The sequence below is a fragment of the Bos javanicus genome, chromosome 3 (genome assembly GCF_032452875.1).
Source record: "Bos javanicus breed banteng chromosome 3, ARS-OSU_banteng_1.0, whole genome shotgun sequence".
Taxonomy (NCBI): Eukaryota; Metazoa; Chordata; class Mammalia; order Artiodactyla; family Bovidae; genus Bos; species Bos javanicus.
The window spans coordinates 51,213,805-51,228,113 of record NC_083870.1 but is presented as its reverse complement, the minus strand read 5'-3'; the positions used below and the strand labels follow the sequence as shown (position 1 = coordinate 51,228,113).

At 36.0% G+C, this 14,309-nt stretch overlaps 1 protein-coding gene across 12 annotated transcripts in view; it reads right to left on the bottom strand.

Annotated features, from left to right (window-relative positions):
• EVI5 (ecotropic viral integration site 5) overlaps positions 1-14,309 on the bottom strand; it is a 239,151-nt gene that overhangs the window by 37,764 nt on the left and 187,078 nt on the right. The gene's annotated exons all lie outside the window — the stretch shown is intronic.

Here is a 14,309-nt window from a genome sequence, read left to right as displayed (position 1 = left end):
GTTTAATTAGCTCAGCAATGTGATTAAAAGGTGCTCTAATCCTGAGAACTAGTTACAGAATCATGCTGGAATCATTTTCCAGGGAGACAGACTGGAAAGAGGAGGAACTGCCTTTTTCTTACACCACCTGAAAACAAATGAACTTTTAAGGTAAAGGGAAAAAAACAGGATTGTTTTTGGTGTCTTCAGATTATTTGTTTAGGAGGCCATGTCTGATGTTTAAAATGTTAAGAAGCTCTGATCCAGAGACATCTACTGAAAACTACTGAGCAACTCCTGATGCCAGAAAAGTATCAATTTACCTTCAATAGTCACCACTCAGTTTCTTTCCATGGAGACAACCACTGTTAACAGTTTTTTTCATGTAGTCTTCCCATGGTGTTTTGTACAGACATGTGTAAACTCACATGTATAACACACATATTTTTACTCATACTATAGACACCATACAAGCTGTTCTACACTTGCTATTATCTCAAGAATAGTACCTGAAGATCATTCAATATCAGCATGCAGCAGAAGGATAATACATTGTGATCTGAGAGAATTTTGGAGTTCCTGTAAAAGTTATCTTAGTGGTATCTAAACATTTATCAGTTACTTAAAAGTAAGTTGTAAAAAGGTGCCTTAGGTTCTGTACAATTACCTTGAGTGTGTGGTTGTAGTGAAGAGCATTTTCCAATGTGGAAAATGTGTCTTTCCACTCACAGTCAGAAGGGACCTTGGACATAATCTGGTTTGGAATTCTGACTGCAATCACGTGCAGCCTCTACTTTGCTTCCACACCCGCTCCCCTAACATCCTTAGCAAAAAGAAGAACTAGCCAGAACTGCCTTGGCAACAGGATGGGCAGCTCCTTTGCAGAGTAATGGCAACCACCCCAACAAGACTGCTCTTCTGTGTTACTCTATTCCTGCCACCTTCATTTCATTCTTATGTACCCTTTAGTCTGTTCTGCAATCCTTTCATCAAGTCATTCCTATATGATCCTTCCGTCTCTTTATTATGGAAATTTGACTTAAAAACCTTTTATTGGAATGTGGCCTCCTGAAGCAGTTTGATGTAACTAATATTTGTAGAGAGGTAAAAAAACAATTGAGTTTCCCTGGTGGCTCAGTGGTAAGAAGCCGCCTGCAATGCAGGAGATGTGGGTTTGATCCCTGGGTCGGGGAGATACCCTGGAGAAGAAAATGGCAACCCACTCCAGGATTCTTGCCTGGGAAATTCCATGGAAATTTCCTGGCAAGAGGAGCCTGGCAGGCTACAGTCTATGGGGTCACAAAAGAGTTGGAAATGACTTAGCGACTAAACAACAACAAAAGAACTACTACTGTTTCTGTCTAGTCAGTGTTAATGCTTAGGCGTGTCTGCTCTTTGTGACCCCATGGACTGTAGCCCACCAGGCTCCTCTGTTCATGGAATTCTCCAGGCAAGAATACAGGAGTGGAGTGCCATTTCCTACTCCACAGGCTGTAAAACTTTTCTTATACATTTAAGCACATGGATATCACATATAATCACCTAAAAAAAGAATTAATTTAACAATTACTATATTTCAAACATGCAGGGCCTTCAAAATACATACATAAGACATGTTTTTAAGCCATATTCCCATATTTAAGACAAAAATTCTTTTGAAAATTTAGAAATATCAATACGATGGCCAGAAAAATGATAGCAGAACCAATAGAACAGCAAAGATACCAAAACAGAATCCTAATCAAACCATCTCTGAAGCCTTCCTTACTGATTTTTTCATTTATATAAACCAATAAAATCTCGATTACTTAAACCAGTTTGAATATGGATCTGTCACTTATAACCAAAAAAATTAAAGCTAACATATCTTGAGCACTTATTAGGCCTTCACAATTGAGGTTCCCCCACAGGCTTCCCCAATGACTCAGTGGGTAAAGAATCTGCCTGCAATGGAGGAGACACAGATTCAATTCCTGGGTCAGGAAGATGCCCTCGAGAAGGAAATGGCAACCCACTCCAGTATTCTTGCCTGGAAAATTCCACAGACAGAAGAGCCTGTTGGCCTACATACAGTCCACAGGGCTGCAAAGAGTCGGATATGACTGAACATATAAACTCATAGTACTTATCACAGGAATTAAGCCCTAATGCCTAAAGTATCCTTGTATGTAATGATCTAACTTACCTCCTATGCATCTAAAATGGTACTAGCTTTGTATCATCCTTAGAACAACTGAGAAAATAGCTACTCAATTTTCTGTAGAGCTTCTCTATTGGAGGAGTGGTGGTAGAGAAAGACAGGCTTACAATGAGCTAAGAATTGTTCTAAGCCCTTTACATGTAATCATCACAACGTGTATAACTGTTGTTGTTCAGTCCCTCAGTCGTGTAGGATTCTTTGCGACCCCAAGGACTGTGGCACTCCAGGCTTCCCTGTCCTTCATCATCTCCTGGAGCTTGCTCAAACTCATGTCCATTGAGTCAGTGATGCCATTTTTATTCCTATTTCCTAGATAAGGACACTTAAATGAAAGACTGAGTGAATTGGATGCTCAAGAGTCACAACAATAGATGACACATTTTCTACCTTAAATTATGGCACTTTGAACATGAGAAATAATGAAACAGAATATATGGAGATCTATGCAAAGGACTCACAAATTAGCTTTCTTGGATTTGTTATAAAAATACTTATTTTAGCCTCTGCTGATCTAAGGGCTTCCCTGGTGGCTCAGATGGTAAAAAATCTGCCTGCAATGCAGGAGACCTAGGTTCGATCCCTGGGTTGGGAAGGAGGAAATGGCAACCCACTCTAGTATTCTTACCTAGGAAATCCCATGGACAGAGGAGCCTGGTGGGCTACAATCTATGGGGTCGCAAAGAGTCGGACATGACTAAATGACTAACACTTGCACTTTTCCCTCTGATTTACACAGGAATTGCAATACCAAAGGAATTTAAAATGCTATAGCTACTTGGCATCTATGGCCCTAAGCTAATATGATCCATATTATCAATTTACAGTTATCTAATACAACTTACGTGTCCTTATGCCTGCATCTTATTTTTAATCGTCCACTTTTTAAATGAAATATTTCAAAGGAAGAATAAGAACAAAAGTGTAATAAAATAAAGACTAATGAACCCACCACCTATATTCAGATTTTCCTTGGCTCTAGACTTACTCCACCTTTAGTCCTGTATATCTTAAAGATGGGAAAGATGATGTCAGGTAGAAAGGATTAAGTAGTGAATAACTGAAAGAAGAAGGAAGACAAGGAAGAATGTAGAAAAAAATTTTTGGAAGGAGAATATTCATTAATATAAATAAAATAAAGCCATTATTCTTCCAGAATGTACTTTCTAAATCCTATGTGACATGAGAAAGGGTAGCATATTTTTAGTAAGTAACTATATTTCCAAAGCCAGGAAATGTGATAAGAATTATCCATTTTAATATATGTGTTCAGCTGGCTTTTTATTTTAGTCTAATTTTATTACTACGTCATATTAATTCTCTTGAAATAGGTGATTAAATGGTAAGCGCAATCTACTACTTGGAAGATATCCTTCTGAATGAAATAAGCTAAATGTTTATGGTTTGGAATCATACTTGGATAAAGGTGATTTTTAATTAGGTCCTCAAGAAAGTTAAAAGTCTTGAGGATTTTGGTCATCATAGAGCAATATTATCATGTGGGATAATGTAAAATTTTCAGGGTAAATAAAATGGCAAAACCACTCCAGTGTTCTTGCCTAGAAAACCCCATGGAGAGAGGAGCCTGGTAGGCTATATAGTCCATGGGGTCACTAAGAGTTGGACACAACTTAGTAACTAAACAACAACAAAAAATGACAAAGCCCAAGGTAAGTGCTAAAGCTATAAGAATGTAGAAGTGCGTTAGATCTGAATGGCTATAGAATGACCAGTAATAATAATTAAGACCTTTGGAAAAAAGGCTTGGCAAGACAGAAATCATTAAGTCTGTTTTATAAAAAATGATCAAATGACTCCAGAAATTTGTTTCTTCCAAAGGTGGGTGGGTCATTGTAGGGTTTGGCTAAAAAGTTGGCTATAGCACTTTGATTTCTTTGGAGGGAAGGTAGTATTTAATGAAAAAAGAGAGCAGTTAAGAAACTTTACAATAAAAAATGAAAAGCTTTTAACTTAAAAAAAGACTCCTGAATGACACTTGTGAAAATCAAAGAAGCCCTTTTAGATTTTATTGTTAAAAATAGGTGTTCTTTCAATGTCTATTAATTGTAGGAAAAAAGGCAGAATTTCAAAGAGAAACACTATATATTTGATGAAATCTAACTGCATATAGTTGTTCTTTTTAGATTTTAATATAAAGATTACTGTTAGTTTTTTAAAAAAACTTTTACAAATAAAAACATTCTGATGCCTATTAAATCATTGTTTCTGTGGACAGATACCCCAGTAAACAACCTGTAAGGCACTGGCTAAACTGAAGAAAGAGGAAGGGTGAATAAGCGGCTCCAGGCTTTAGCAGTTACCCCAGGAGAAGACAGTTACCATCCAGGCACACCGTCACACATTAGGAGCACACCAGGGCGACAGACACAAGTGGAAAGCTCCACTTGGGGTATTTTGATTCAATAGCCTGCTTTAAGGGAATATAGCTGATATTTCAATAACAGAGATAAAAAGTAAGAGATGTCCTGAATGCTATATAATGAACTGAAATGTATAAAAATGACATTTTATCTGTAAGTCTATGATTTTATATTCTACAAATAGGGTCTCACTTAAATATGTTAATATAAAGTCTTTCAAAGATTCTTTTTAAATGTAAAAACTGAATAACTGTATGCTTATAATACCCCAAAACATATATAATTACTATAGTCTAATAAGTAGGTATCAATTTAATTTCACTTCTGTGGCAGTTCATTCAATTATCTAATGTTTATGCTAACGCTGAAACTTCGGTACTTTGGCCACCTCATGTGAAGAGTTGACTCATTGGAAAAGACTGATGTGGGAGGGATTGGGGGCAGGAGAAGATGGGGATGACAGAGGATGAGATGGCTGGATGGCATCACTGACTCGATGGACGTGAGTTTGAGTGAACTCCGGGAGTTGGTGATGGACAGGGAAGCCTGGCGTGCTGCAATTCATGGGGTTGCAAAAAGTCGGACACGACTGAGTGACTGAACTGAACTGAAGGGTTTTTTGGAAAGTATTTTTACACCTTTCTATTTTCAAGAAATGTCCACATGGTTCTTTCTGATAAGATGGTGGGAAAATGTCAGCTACAGTGGTAAATTTACCATGAACCTGAATTTTCTTGAGGTTTTGTTTTGGTCCAGCTGATAACAACAGATTGCCAGTTAACTGGTTTCCTAAGCAAAACAACAAGGTAAGTAACAAACTTAAAGGAAGAGAGATCCAACGTGTCAACAATTTTGGCATTCAGCAATTTCAATGAACAGACCTTAAATACTTTTTGTAACACAGTAAAAGAAACTTTACATCAAGATAGCATAAAGTAACATTTATAAAAGCTTTGAACGTACATTTCATACTTGGATCTACTTTGGAAAAATAATTTTAGGAATTATCATTGATGTCTAAAATAATCTAATTCATATTAAGGCCTCAAGTCACTGAGCTTTATATATGAACCTCGTAGTCAAAAGGTCATTAATAATTCTAGTTAATAATATGCAAGCTTAAGTGACTGGGGTAAAGTATGACAACTATAACTTACTCTGACATGCATTGAAAAAATAAATTCGCTAGAATGGTGGGTAGGTAAGTATCTGATGAAACAAGAGATAAAACAAATACATCAAAATATTAATTTTAGAATGGAGGTGGTGAATTTATGGTGTTCACTATAACACAATTCTTTCAACTTCTGTATTTTTGAAATTTTTCATAATAAAGTATTGGAAGAAGTCATCAATGAAAAACAATTAATTTCCTCTCCCTTCCCAGTCTGCTAAAAAGTAAGCACTTGGTCCAAACTGTTCTTATCTCCCAAAGTTATTTAATGATTCTTCACTTAAAAATCCATGTTTTTGGACTTTCCTGGCAGTTCAGTGGTTAAGACCCCCTGTTTCTACTGCAGGGAATGTGGGTTCAACTCCTGGTCAGGAAACTAAGATTCCACATGCCAAACAGTGGGGACAAAAAGTAAAACAAGCAAAATAGAAATCCATATTTTGCTTTAGAATGGACACTGCTTTCTTCACATTTTACTGAAAACTCAAGAAATGAAAAAGGAATATGATTAAACCATACAGTCAGTACTTCATTAAATAGAATATAATTTTGGAGCAAGCTAAGTTATAGTTCATCTCTATAATAACATACAGTAGATTTTATGGTTGTTACCTCAAAATCCATTCTCTCTCCTTCATTATGTAGTGGTAATAGGACTGGAATTATTCTGATCCTCAACTCCATAGGTAGGCCCTGACTGGTGGAATTTAACCCAAACAAGATAAACACATCTATTTTGCATAGTGATTGGTTCAGGAGTTTCTCAAAGTGTGACACTCAAAACTTTTGCCACAAAGTATGGGGTATAGTTTCTTATTCTGGATATTATGACACATGGGTATAAAGCTCACTTGTTAGCCATTTTAACACAATAAGGAAAACCTCCAGAAGATAAAAATGATCAGGAGGGTAGAGCCTTAAGAATCATAGTTAAATACAAGATGGACCTCAAACTAAACTTTTCCTGAAGCATAACTTACTTCTGGACTTTTAGGCACACAAGCCAATAAATACCATTTAGTATTTAAGCCATATTATTTATGCCATAAACAAAACCAGAAATGGATTTTCTGTTACCTGCAATAAAACATCCTACCTAATAAATATTTTTAAAAATACGTCTAAGTAAATGCACATGTGCTACTTTAGTCAAGTCCGACTCTTTGAGACCCTATGGATTGTAGCCCGCCAGGCTCCTCTGTCCATGGGATTCTCCGGGCAAGAACACTGGAGTGGGTTGCTGTACCCTCCTCCAGGGATATTCCCGACCCAGGGATTGAACACAGGTTTCTTATGTCTCATTGGCAGGCAGGTTCTTTACCACTAGCGCCACCTGGGAAGCCCAAGGAAACAAACACCATAATGTAAACAACATAACCTATGAAATGCTTAAAACAATGATTCCCAAAGATGATTATGAAAAAAACATTACTTTGGGAGTTTTGTAAACTTATAGATTAAGAGAATCTATTTCTGATCTACTGAATTCTAAATGTCTGGGAATGGAGCTTGAAATCTCTGAATAAGGGGTGATTCTGACATAACCAGTGTGACAAAAATACACTGAAACACACTGGTTTGAACTATCTTTGAAAATTAACTATTTCTTAAAAAACACAAATCTAAAATTAATATGCCAAGTAGAAAATGTTTGTTTATTTCTTAAAAATCTCAATATTTTATGAGTTGATACTCATTATAGAATTTACATAGTGTAATTTTATATATTAAAAAAAAAAAGGAGATATTTTTTAAACTACAACGACAGTGAATGTCCAGGTAAATGACCAAGACTCAAAAACTTACTTACAAATAGTCTCTCTGTTTTCCAGAACAAATATATTTAAAAACAAAAATAGAAGAGAGCTGTCAAGGGTTCTTTAATTTCTTTCAATTCTGCTATCAGTTTCACTTCATGTTATTTCTGTGATAGTTTCAGCTGGTCAGTTCCCTGTCTACAGAGGTTGGTTCAATTTTGAACTCAAATCCCTTTCTTGGTTAACCTAGCTCTCAAACAGAAAATATAATTTTAAAGTTTGGTAATGTATGATGAGGAACTAAATAAAATGTTTAGGATCTGAGAAAATTCTACACATATGACCTGTAAGACTGAAAACTAATTGTTCTAAAGAATGAGGAAAAAAAAAAAAAAGCCAAAGATCTGCGGATCAAGAAAATAATTCTTTTAAAACTTAAAATCCCAATATTTATGAGGAGATACGGCAATAAATAAGGGAAAATGGAATCCAATTCTGTAAATTTTTAATCAGGTAACAGATTGTTAATAGCCCCAGAGTTATGTTCTTTAATATAACCCATGAATGTGTAGACAGAAATCTTTTACTTAGAGTAGTGATTCTGGTATTCAACCACCTAGATTGTTGATTAACAACCTTAGGCATATGTTTTCACCTGTTTTGTTCCTGCAACTTTTGGGAGCTTTAATCATAGAAAGAATAAGGTAGAGATGGCTGTGGTCAGGATGTGACAATATTCTGTTACTGGAATATTTTCAACCTATTGATTGAAAAATCATAAATGCTGTGGTCAGCAGGGAAAAAAATGAATTATGTATTTGTGCAAGGCACAGCAGAAAGTAGACATTTTAATGAGAAATATCTTCACCTATATCTACTATACTCCAACATACTATTTAAAAGGTTGAACAGTTAAGTATGGTGATGCATATCAAGCTAAAAGATGGAAGAGAAAACGTGAAGTGTATGCTCTATAGCTCTATGGAGCATGATTTTGCATGTTATGCTGCAACAAAACTGAGATAAATGTTGTTAAGTTGCTTTGAACAAGTGTCTGGAAGAAAACTGTGGTTTAGCAGTGTACAACATTAAAAAGTATTGTGGCAGTGAGAAAAGACGCAGGGGTCCAGGTTTGTTTAAATTCATGAATAAGTCTCATTTTTAAAGAGAAATTGTAATAGCCAAGCCTAAGAGTCCATTCTTGTTTCTTTTTTTATCTATGTTTTTAATGCTGGTTATAACTTACCCTATGTTGCCACAGGAAGGACACTTCCTTAGACAGGAAGATAGCAGATTTTAAAAGCTGTGTTTCAAGTCATAGGTTTTTTTCATACTCTTTACAACCATATAATATGCTTAGAAGATTTTGTTTTTTTAAAGAATTTAACCAGTTAACAGCTACTTAATATACTAGATGTGTAGATGAGGTAGTAGAAAGCACCCTAGATTGAATATAAAAGCATGGAGTCTATCATTAACTTCTTGCAAAATTTTTCTCTAGCTTTTTAGTTTTTAAAAGTTTTAAATCTACCAAAGAGCTGAAATTACAGTACAATATCCATATACTCCTTAAATTCACCAATTACTCTTTTGCCACATTTGCTTTTGTTCTATTTATATGTATTGTTTGAACTATCTGAATGTTAACTGCAGGTACCACATTTTACTACTATATATTCCAGCATGCACCCTCTAGAAGTTAGTAACTGTCCTACTTAACCTTTTAAAAAAAAAAGCATAAAACAACCACTCATTAAGCTTTATCTTGCTTACTGAGAGTGCTCATTGCTAGAAAAACTGTAACTGAAGAAAACATGATTCATCTTCTGGATAGTTGAAACTGTCGTATTTTACTTTTCTTTACATTTCATGTCATGGGGGTTATCATCTCAGTGAAATATTTATCTGTTTGTTTCTTAGTTTTTTGTTTTTGATACCACAAACTTAACTCCAAATACGTACTCTTATGCATGGTAGAGCAGCTTTTGTCTCACTTTTTCCCCTATGAGGAAAGGATATATGATGATGTATCCATTTACTAACGATAAACACTGTTATGCTAGGCTGAGTTAATACCGGACAAACCCTTTGGGGAGTACTGTCTAAGAAACCAAGACTTCTGAAGAATTAGTTACAAAAAGCCTTTCCAGATCTATGCAAACATCATTTTATCACTCTGTCATTTTACATCCATCACTTTTTTTTCTCTAGATTGTCCTTTCCCAGCTTGATGACAATTATGATCTAGATCTATTATTTCCATCCTCTGGATTCTTATGTCAGCACTTCTTTCTCTTAACCAGATTTTCTCCAGACTGATAAACTCATAATAAGTGTTCTTTTTTGGTAAGGTGCTTTCCTAGAATACTGTCCTCATAGATGAACTGATCTAAGCACAGCCTGGTGACAACAGCACTAGAAGATTAAACAGACTCATGGCTAGCTTATCAAAGATCACACGGCTAGCCAAGAATAGAAATCAGATTTCATTACTAGTACCTTAATTCTAAGACAAATCACAACAGGAAATGTGCTAGAATTGTTTTTTTCCAAAAATGACATTGCTTATGCTACTCGTTTATCTTTTTCTGGACCCTCTGTAACGAGTATTAGTAAGCCAGAAGTTGGGGATTTCAGTCCTTAGCTGTCAAATTTTCTCATGTACCTTCCTTAGCATCAGATGACCATATATATGACTCCTATATATTCATCTCAAGGATAAGACATGCCTTTCTGTGGCCTGTTTAAAGGATACACGTACTGATAATTTTGCTAAAAAGCATCTTTATCAACCTATTAGATCTTGACAGGGGCACTTCCCTGGCAGTCCGGTGGCTAGGACTCTGCACTTCCACTGTAGACAGCATGGGTTCAATCCCTGGTTGGGGAACTAAGATCCTGCAAACCACGTGGTACAGCACCTCCTCCCCACCCCTGAAAGAACTTGACAGAGAGCCAGACACTTTAAGTATAGAGGGTCAGTGTGAAAAAATTAAAATATTACTTACAAATTCAGTAATCCCATCCCATATGAAGTCAAGGGAGACCAAGTACAAAAAAACAAAGAGAAACCAAAGACAGCCACATGATGTCAATAATAGTTTATAAATTTCAAATTAGTAACTCATACTGTGGTGTTGGAGAAGACTTTTGAGGGTCTCTTGGACAGCAAGGAGATTCAAAAAGTCCATCCTAAAGGAAATCAGTCCTGAATATTCATTGGAAGGACTAATGCTAAAGCTGAAACTTCAATACTTTGGCCACCTGATGTGAAGAACTGACTCATTTGAAAAGACCCTGATGCTGGGAAAGACTGAAGGTGGGAGGAGAAGGGGACAACAGAGGATGAGATGGCTGGATGGCATTATTGACTCAATGGACACAAGTTTGAGTAAGCTCTGGGAGCTGGTGATGGACAGGGAAGCCTGGCATGCTGCAGTCCATGGGGTTGCAAAGAATCGGACACGACTGAGCGAGTGAACTGAACTATAAAATTAATTCCCTTTCTCAACAATTTCAGTGAGGTGGTTTGGCTTGGCTCTGAATAATACAGTTACATTTTTCCAGAGTCATTTTTCCTCTGTATATATTCCTCCATCAAACATTAATCACCTTTAGCTTAGGATGTGGAGTTCATCTTTTGTACACTGGAACTTAAATACTTGAGGAGGAAAATGCAAGAAAAAAATTTTAATTAAAAAAAAACAAAGACAGTAACAACTGTTTCTATTCATACTCCTCAGAATTGATCAATGTTAACATCTTGGAATACGTAATATGTGCAGCCAGACTTTAAGAAAAATAATTGTTTCTGTAAAATTTACATGTTCTCTTTAAGCAATTTAAGACAAGCTAAAAATACAAAAATGAAAATTAAACATTAGTTGAAATTAACAGGAAAACAAAATACAGTGAATGCAAAGCGTATCTTCAGTATGAGAGATAATTTCCTTTTTTAGAAAACGTCAAAATAAAAGAGATTACAAAAATAATTAAGATGTTGGAGTCTACATTTTATTAACGTTTTAAATGTGTGTGGTATTGATCGACTATCTTGCTTGGATATGAGTGCATTTATACCTTCTTTCAAGTCCCCTTCCCCTCCACTTTTAGATTTTTATTAGCTATGTTATTTTTACATTGTCAAAGTTTATTAAAAAAATAAAAACTCTCTCACTTGTAACCATTATTCCCATATTTTTAAAGTGTTGGTTCTATATTTAAACAGATTCAGTATTTTTCCTTTTTCCCAAATCGTGCCTGTATTTCATCATTCTTTATTTTAACTTGTTTTAAGTTGGATTTCACTATCTAGTAATTTTTTTCAAGATTATGAGAGTAGTAACCTACCAACCTTTTCACACTGGAAAATGTCAACCTGTTTGTCTGGTTTACACATTGTTTGACTATAATATTTCTGGGTCAGCCAAACTCAGAATGTTGTAGACTAGCTCTAAGATAACTTTCTGCAGTGATGGAAATGTTCTCTATCTGCACTATCTAATATGGGAGCTAGTAGCTACTGTGCAACATGAGGCTACAACCACAAGAGACTGGCTACTGGCTATCGTACTAAAGACTGCAGCACAGCCATTGCTGTCGATTTCTGGCACTGAATATGCTGTGAGCAATCTGGAGGACAAGTCTTTAATCTTCCCATATAACTTTGTACATAATTTGCTTTAAGTGTTTATGGAGCATTGTGTCAAATTTTCCTAGAACATGGGGTATTCTTTTAATTTGCATATTTGAATCTTCATTAATTTCAAGGACCTCTTCTTGTTTATTTTTGCACATATCTTCTTTCCATTTGTGGTGGGATACCAATTATCCTCCGTGTTAGAGTATCTATCAAGATTAACTAATACGCTTTCCCTTCTTAACTTCTACATTCACTGTGAATACCTTCTCAAGCTTTTCTTCTATGCCAATAGTCCAATTTTCAGCACGGTCCATTGAATAGGTGATTCTTTTGTGATTTCTGCAATGGTGTTCGGTTCAGTTCAGTTCAGTTACTCAGTCGTGTCTGACTCTTTGCGACCCCATGAACGGCAGCATGCCAGGCCTCCCTGTCCATCACCAACTCCCAGAGTCCATCCAAACCCATGTCCGTAGAGTGGGTGATGACATCCAGCCATCTCATCCTCTGTCGTCCCCTTCTCCTCCTGCTCTCACTCTCTCCCAGCATATTCTAAATGCTCTAATGGTGTGAGTTACTCATTAAGTCTTTTTCTATCATATTTAAAATCTATTATCTGTGCCCTCCAAGCTCAAGTTTGTTTTCATTTCTCCATGGTCTGAGGGATAGCATGGGGAAAAGAAGAACCTACCTAAACAAGGGCTCTGTTTATTCTTCTGAGATTTTCTTGGATATTTCGTATTACCTAACTGGGGGGATACAGGCCAAAACCTGGGCTTCAGGATTCAGATAATTTCCGAAATAGAGTGTGTTGTTCCAAGGCCTTCACTTTAATTAAGACTCAGATGTTCACTTTCTAATCTCTTTCACTGGGTTGTTCCTCCTAAAAGTTTCTACAACATCTCAGTCAGACATACTTATTTTCCTTCTGGCCACATCTGGGATATGACTGAATGCTCTGAGGGTTTTGCTGACTTACTTATACAGCATGGTGACAAAGGAGAGGGGAGGATAGTTGAGGTTAGAAGCTGAGCTCTAGTAGGCCTTTGTGCTCTAAAACAATTTTCTTTCTTTCCTTAGCTTTTCCTTTGAAAGTTTATTTGAAAGACTAAGAGCCTTTTAGTGGGAAAGCATATGCCTTAAAAAAAATTACTATTTTGTTAGATGGTTGGGGTAGGAAATTATAAGAGTAGTTTCAATCTACCTCTGGGGCAGTATTTAAACAAATGAATTTTGTTCAGTATTTACACACCTGAAACTTATATAATACTGTAGTACATCAATTATATTTCAAGAAAAACAGTACTTTGAACCTACCTGCTCTTGTGGCATAAGAATATTAAGTTTTCATACATATGGCTGCTTCCTGCTCCCTAAGATTCATTCAACAATTATTTTTTGATCACCCATTATATGCCAGGTACACAGTATAAACCAGTAGATAAGACAAACAAGGTTCTAATATATTACATGTGTCTGTGAGTTAATTTTTAAAGTGAAGTTAATTTCAGACACTTATAAGAGCTACAAATAATATAAAACATGATGATGAAATAGAGAGTAACAGCATTAGGGATTTACTTGACAAAGGTGGTCAGGAAAAATTTCTATGAGTTGGTGACTTTTAAATTTAGATATAAATGACGAGAAGGGATCAGCCATGGGAAGATCAGGGAGCACAGCATTCCAAATATAGGGAAGAGCAAGAGCAAAAACCTGTAGGAGTGAATGAGCTTGGTTCAAGAAACAAAAAGAAAGTTGGTGCTGCTAGAGCATGATGTGAAGGGGAATGCCGTTTATGATTCAGTCACAGAAGTAGGCAGGAGCCAGACCACTCAAAGACTTTAAAGCCAGAGAAGAAAGGTGACATTTTTGCTAGGCTGACCAAGTATTCTTCATTGCTATTTTCCTGTAATTATTTGGAGGCTCTAATTCTTATTTCCATTCTAGCAATGGTTACATCAAAAGTTATTTAAATGTAAGTACATTAAAAAATTATAATGGTAATCAAATAATTTCACATGGTATAAAAACTGAAGTGCTCTTTACTCTTCTGCACCAAGCCCTTTACTCTCCACAGACAGGCTATGATAGATACCACAGCAGACATCCCAATGTACTTACACACACACGGATACTTTTTAACATACACAAATGGAATTATCACACACACTGTCTATAA